Here is a 6,276-nt window from a genome sequence, read left to right as displayed (position 1 = left end):
GCTTTTGGTTTATATATATATATATATATATATATATTACCAGCTTTTGTCGTTTCTTTAATTTTCTATAATAAAAAGAGAGAGTGATAAATGTAAGGGATTAATTTTGTATTTAAATTAAAGTAAAATGAATTACATGTAATGCTTGGGATGAGCGGCAACAATGATTGCAATGTATTTAAAAACTAATTTAATTTTAAATTCATAAATTAAACTACCTGAAAATTTTCAAATAGGTCAAAATTTCCACTTCAAGACTATTTGGTAATCTGTAAATTTGGATTTAATAAATCCTTGCAAAATCCCAGATATAATTTGCGATTACATATGTTAAATTAGATTAAACTATTTTAGCAATTCTTTAATTTATTTTTAAATTATTGTATTATATTAATTATTAAATTATGCAATCATCAAACAAACTTTTTTAGATTTTTTTTTTATTCTTAGTATACTTTAGTTAAAATTAGCAAATCATATGACAATGATTTTTTCCTACCAGAAGAAGTTTATATTAAACTAAAAAACATCATTAATTTAATTAAGAATTTTTTAACTAGTTAATAAAAACCAGTAAATTATTCCAGAAGTTAAAATATAACGTACCTAACTAAATTCACTTATTTTTTATCTTTTTTTTATTATTTTTTTTATTTTTACTTTTTGCATTCAAAATTTGAGATGTGTATGAGATAGTGGTCAGGTGGTCAGACATTTCTTGTCGCATTGAAATATCCCATGCTCAGAGGTTCATTGCTCACTATACATATATATACATACATACATACATATATATAGAGATATATATACATACATACATACATTATATATAATGCCCTAATTATTTTGCTGATAATATTATAATTATACTTAGTTTTCATTAAATATTTTATGTTTAGGGGTATTTAGAGTATTTTAATGAGCTTGTCACAAATTTAATATATTGAGATAGTATAGCTAATATCACTTGCTATGACCAAAGGTACAAAATTTTATTCAAATAAAATATGTTCTATTATTTATGATTTGGCAATAAATTATCATATTTATTATTTATGAGATTTAAACATATATCACTCAAGTCCTATGTATGTACATATATCAGTTCTATTTGTATGAAAATATGTATTATACATTTTAAATTAAAATAGTGATATCTTGTATGTGATATGAAATATTTGAGGTAACATTGAGATGTTAAATCTATAAAAAAATATAGGAATTTGGTGGTATGCATGCAAATGCCCTTTATTATTTTTCTTTCATTTCATTGAATATTATTGTAGGTTTCACATAATTTAGCATGTTACTAAGGTCCCGTTTGAGGCAGCTTATTTGGTGCGGTGGCTTTTTGAAAACACACCTGATCTGTTTTAGTAAACTGTGTTTTGGCAGCTTATGCGCTTTCAAAACGCAGAAAATTGTGTTTTCACACTGCACCTATCTAAGTGCGGTGGGAGCTTATTAACAACGGTCTAGCTTTTCCAAAAAAATAAAAAATTTGTAATAGACACCGCACCTAGCTTATCAGCAGATTATTTTTAATCAGCTTATCAGCAAATTATTCAATAAGCTACAGTTGCCCCAAATAAACCCTTAAATTTTGAACTTATTTTATATGTAAACAATGATTTCAAGGAATGAAAAAAATTAAATGATCATATTAATAAGGGGTAGTAAGTATTTTTTTTAATAAGTTATAATTATTTATTTATTGTTATTATTATTTTTTCACAGTCTCCAGTAATACAATATTTTAACGGATATAAAGATGGAAATTACGATAATTATTTATGTTTTTTATTTTATAATTTGTGACATTAAATTATATGATTTTAGTTATTTTTGTTTCTTGTTAATTTTCATAACATATTTAGTTATTTTGAGATTTTATGAATAATGGATGAAAAAAAAATCATCTAAATATTTATTTTTGTACATTACCATTAAGTTTGATGTTATATTTATCATTCGGGAGATTTACAAATGTATCACAATTCTAAAAAAACTAGCACATAAATATTCAAATTTTGATGCATATCACAGAAAATTTTAACATCCTTTTAAAAATATTATTGTATACAAAAATATGGTGGCATGAATATCAAGACAAACGAAAGACTTAAGAAAAAATGGGTGGTCAATTAAATAACAAGTTGACCGTAGGTTCTAAAGACCGATGAATCAGACGCTGATGAAAGAAATATAGGAAGAACGATTGGAAGTGTCCGTCAAAGGATTTCAGCCCCTAGAATGACGGTTTGCTTTATTTGAACTGGTCGCCAAATGATTTGACCCTGAATCAAGTATTGACGAAGTAAAAGCATGACGAGCGATCGACAATCTTCTCATTGTCTTATTATATTCAAATACTCTTTTAATTATTGAAAAGCTTTCTTAAAAGGTTAATGATGAGGGGGTAAATCTGTGATTTTGTAAGATTGGGATCCATTCTTATAAATAGGGGGTCAATATCATGAATAAAGATTACGCATTATCTACTATTCTCCAACATACTCTCTTTTTAGTGTGATGTTTTATATCTTCAGTGTGTTACCCGAACACTTTTAGATTCAACATCTTTTAAGGTGCGATGAGCGTAGAAACATGTCATCAACAATAAGAGGCGCTCAACAACAATATCAAGGAGAATTGAGTCAGAGGGACATGGTAGAAGCAACGTGCACTAGGGAGTTCATGGAGGAATTAGTTCAGCAAGGCTTGCAGGACCTGAGGACTCAAATCACCAACCAGATGTCAAGACAATTCGCAGAGGTGTATTCGCGGGCGAGTTCAGAGCAATAGCTGCCCTAGGGGCGGTCCTAGTTCTAGATGGAGAACCAACCCAACAAAGGGCACCTAACGACCCTCGAGAGAAACCGCCAATGAAAAATAGAAGCAGAACAATCCACCTGTAGCTGAAACTTGATGATGTGTTATACCAAGATAACACTGAATCCACCCCCGTGGGGAAGAGGAATCGACTGGTGCAGTCCGAGGTATTGTGACGACTAGAGAATGTCTTCTCGTTGCAAGTTACGGGAGCTGAACCCCCTAGAGAAGTTTAAGATGCCTGTCCTAGAGTCATACAAAAGGCGGCAGACCCCAACGACCACCTCACGTTGTTTGAATCTTCTATAAGCCAACTAAAACTCTCTTATGCTTTTGAATGGAAAGTATTCTTCCCAACGCTAAGGTCATCTACGCTAAAATGGTTCGAAGGGTTAACTCCAAGGGTGATCGCGTGTTTTGCAGAGTTTATGAGGCTTTTTCTATTGCAATTTGCTTGCGCTGTGAGACCCAAAAAAAGAACACCCGGCCTTTATGAAAACTAAAATAAGAGTTGATTAGAGATTGTTGTCACGAACTAACTTTCCTCATGTCACTTGTGCGGCTTTAATGCTCTTTCTTAGCATTAAATCAATTTTACCCCTCACAACACTGGACTTATGAGCCCCAAGCACTCTTAAGAAGAATAATAGAGAAAAAGGAATACTTTGCACTTGAATACTTGAATGCTTTTGATTTAATGCTTGGGTAATTACAAATGAGGGGAGGAGCTCCTATTTATAGCCTCATCCATGTCTTTGGCCTTTCATCTAGCCAATGTGAGACTATTTAATATCCAAGAGAAGCTTCTAGATTACAATATCATATTATATCTCTTAGACTATTCTTATGTACATACATAACTCTAGAACATTCTAGGTTATTCTTAAATTCTCTTTAAATCTTTTCCTTCTTGCTCTTTCCGGAATGTGGTGGAATCTTCTAGAGCCCCTTTAATGACTCTATATATTCTGACCTTTTCTAGAATCTTCCATCCTATGCTCGTCTTGACGATTTCTCGAATATGGCGGAGCGTGACACCCTTTCCCCCATATGCCCTTATTGCGGCTTCCCCTGCACTTTTGAAACTGCCTCTTCGATTTGCCCCCATACTTGGCAATCTTTGGCTTCTCCTCGGTGCAACACGTCTTCCTAGCTGGCGGCTTATCTCTTGCCTCCACCACATTCCTTTGCACCCCAACTCTTTGGGACTTTTCTCCTTCATTGGTATGAAGGATAGCCAGGTTGTCCCCCTTGTCCTGTGAAATGTCATCCCTGAACTGGATTGCCGATAATGTTTTGGATCCTTGCTTGCTTAACCTTATTATCAGTATTGAGCAAGCTAAACTCCCTTCCGTGATGCACATGCTATTGGCAAATGACATTAGGAATGCTCTTGCATGCTCTAAGAGGTTCATTCCCAAGCAGCTTTGTAATCATCCAAAGGAATGACAGAGAAATCTAGATTATCTGACCATGCCCAAATGCTAGTCTTGACTCCCTTAGCCACACCGTCGATCAGCATCTTTGCTGAGTTGATGACTTTAATAGAGCCCCCTCGTTTAGTCATCTGCAACCCCAATCTCTTTGCTTCCTCGCTGAAGATGAAGTTGATGGGAAGCCCCCGTATCTACTATTGCCCTAGTAGTCTTCTCTCCTATTGCCATCCCCACAAAGAGTAACCCCTTCCCTTGGGGTTTTGTTGGAGCTTGCATTGCATTAGCTGTTGAAGAGATCTCACATGTGCCTCTATGTCATTTTCCCTATCACTTTCTTCTTTATGGCTTGCAAGGAGAGAGTTGGGGGCCTTCTTTTGAGGGCAATCCCTTGCCCAATGAGGTCCTTCACAAAGAAAGCAACGGTTTTGATATGGCTTATTGTTGGTCTTCCCCTTGTCCCTTGCCTATGTTGGAGTTGATTCACGATGTTTCTCTTCCTTGTTTTTGCTCTTGTCATCCCTACCTTTGACGTTGCAACTCTTCTTACTTTCAGGCTTTCTAGGCTCCTTTGAATAATCAACCAAGCTTTCGGCAACCGCAATGACAGTGGCAAGATCTTGTACTCCTCGCCTCCTAAGCTCGGTCTTTGCCTAATGTTGAAGCCCATCCATAAAGTTGAAGAGAAAGTTGAAGAGAGCATAAAGCATTATCAGACAAGTCAGGAATTTTAAGGGCCAAGCTTATGAACTCCCTAATATATTTCTGAATTGATCCTTCTTATTTGAGGCTTTGTAATCGGGCTCTAGCCTCATCCCCAGCATTCTCATGGTAGAATTGTCTCTTTATCTCCCTTTTAAAGTCATCAAAGGTGGATATGGTGGACATATATTTTTCAATATGTCCTTTTCTTCTTCTCCACCAAAGCATAGCGATGTTTGAGAAATAAAGAGAAGCAAATTGAATTTTGGCATCTTCATCGGCAATCCCCATCGCTCTAAAGTATTGCTGTAGTCCCCATATGAAGTTGTCTACTTCTTTCGCGTTGTGAATACCTCCAAAACTCATAGGTTTTGAAAATTCAATCCTCCTGACTTCGAAAGTGGGATGTCTTGTGGATGACGCGAGTGTCTTCTTTCACAACAAAATGTCCCCACGCATTTCTTCCAAGCTAGCGCGCATGTCGCTCATCTCTTCCTTATAAGCACTTCGCACCTCTTGGAGCTTCCCCATAAAATCCTCCCGCAACTTAGCCACTTGGCCCATTAAGGTCTCCTCAAGTTGGAGCATCATACCTCTGATTGTTGAATGGATGGTGACGTCCTCCTCCTCGAGTCCATCAACCCTTTAGCTAAGTCCCTCTACTTGGCCCTCCATGCCATTCATTGCCTCCTTCATCCGAGCAAGGCGTGAATCAAAGCTATGCATGATCTCCTTAGACCTTCCATGTGGCTTGGGTGTAACGAGGTCCCTTTGCTCCCGGCGACCTCGCCCTTGAGATGACTCCACATTAGTGGCTTCCGACTCCATCACGTGCTCCTTGACGCTTTTCGTCATTCCCTCGAACCAAATCTTTGATACCAACAGTCACGGACTAACTTTCCTCAAGTCACCTGTGCAGCTTTAATGCTCTTTCTTAGCACTAAATCAACATACCCCTCACAACAACGGACTTATGAGTCTCAAGCACTCTTAAGAAGAATAATAGAGAGAAATGAATACTTTACACTTGAATACTTGAATGCTTTTGATTCAATGCTTGGGTAATTACAAATGAGGGGAGGAGCTCCTATTTATAGTCTCATCCATGTCTTTGGCCTTTCATCTAGCCAATCTGGGACTATTTAATCTCCAAGAGAAGCTTCTAGATTACAATATAATATTCTATCTCTTAGACTATTCTTATGTACATACATAACTCTAGAACATTCTAGGTTATTCTTAAATTCTCTTTAGAGCTTTTCCTTCTTGCTCTCTCCTGAATGTGGTGGAATCTTCTAGAGCCCCTTTG

This window comes from Phalaenopsis equestris, unplaced genomic scaffold, assembly GCF_001263595.1.
Source record: "Phalaenopsis equestris unplaced genomic scaffold, ASM126359v1 Scaffold000517, whole genome shotgun sequence".
Classification (NCBI taxonomy): domain Eukaryota; kingdom Viridiplantae; phylum Streptophyta; class Magnoliopsida; order Asparagales; family Orchidaceae; genus Phalaenopsis; species Phalaenopsis equestris.
This window is presented reverse-complemented; position numbering follows the sequence as displayed.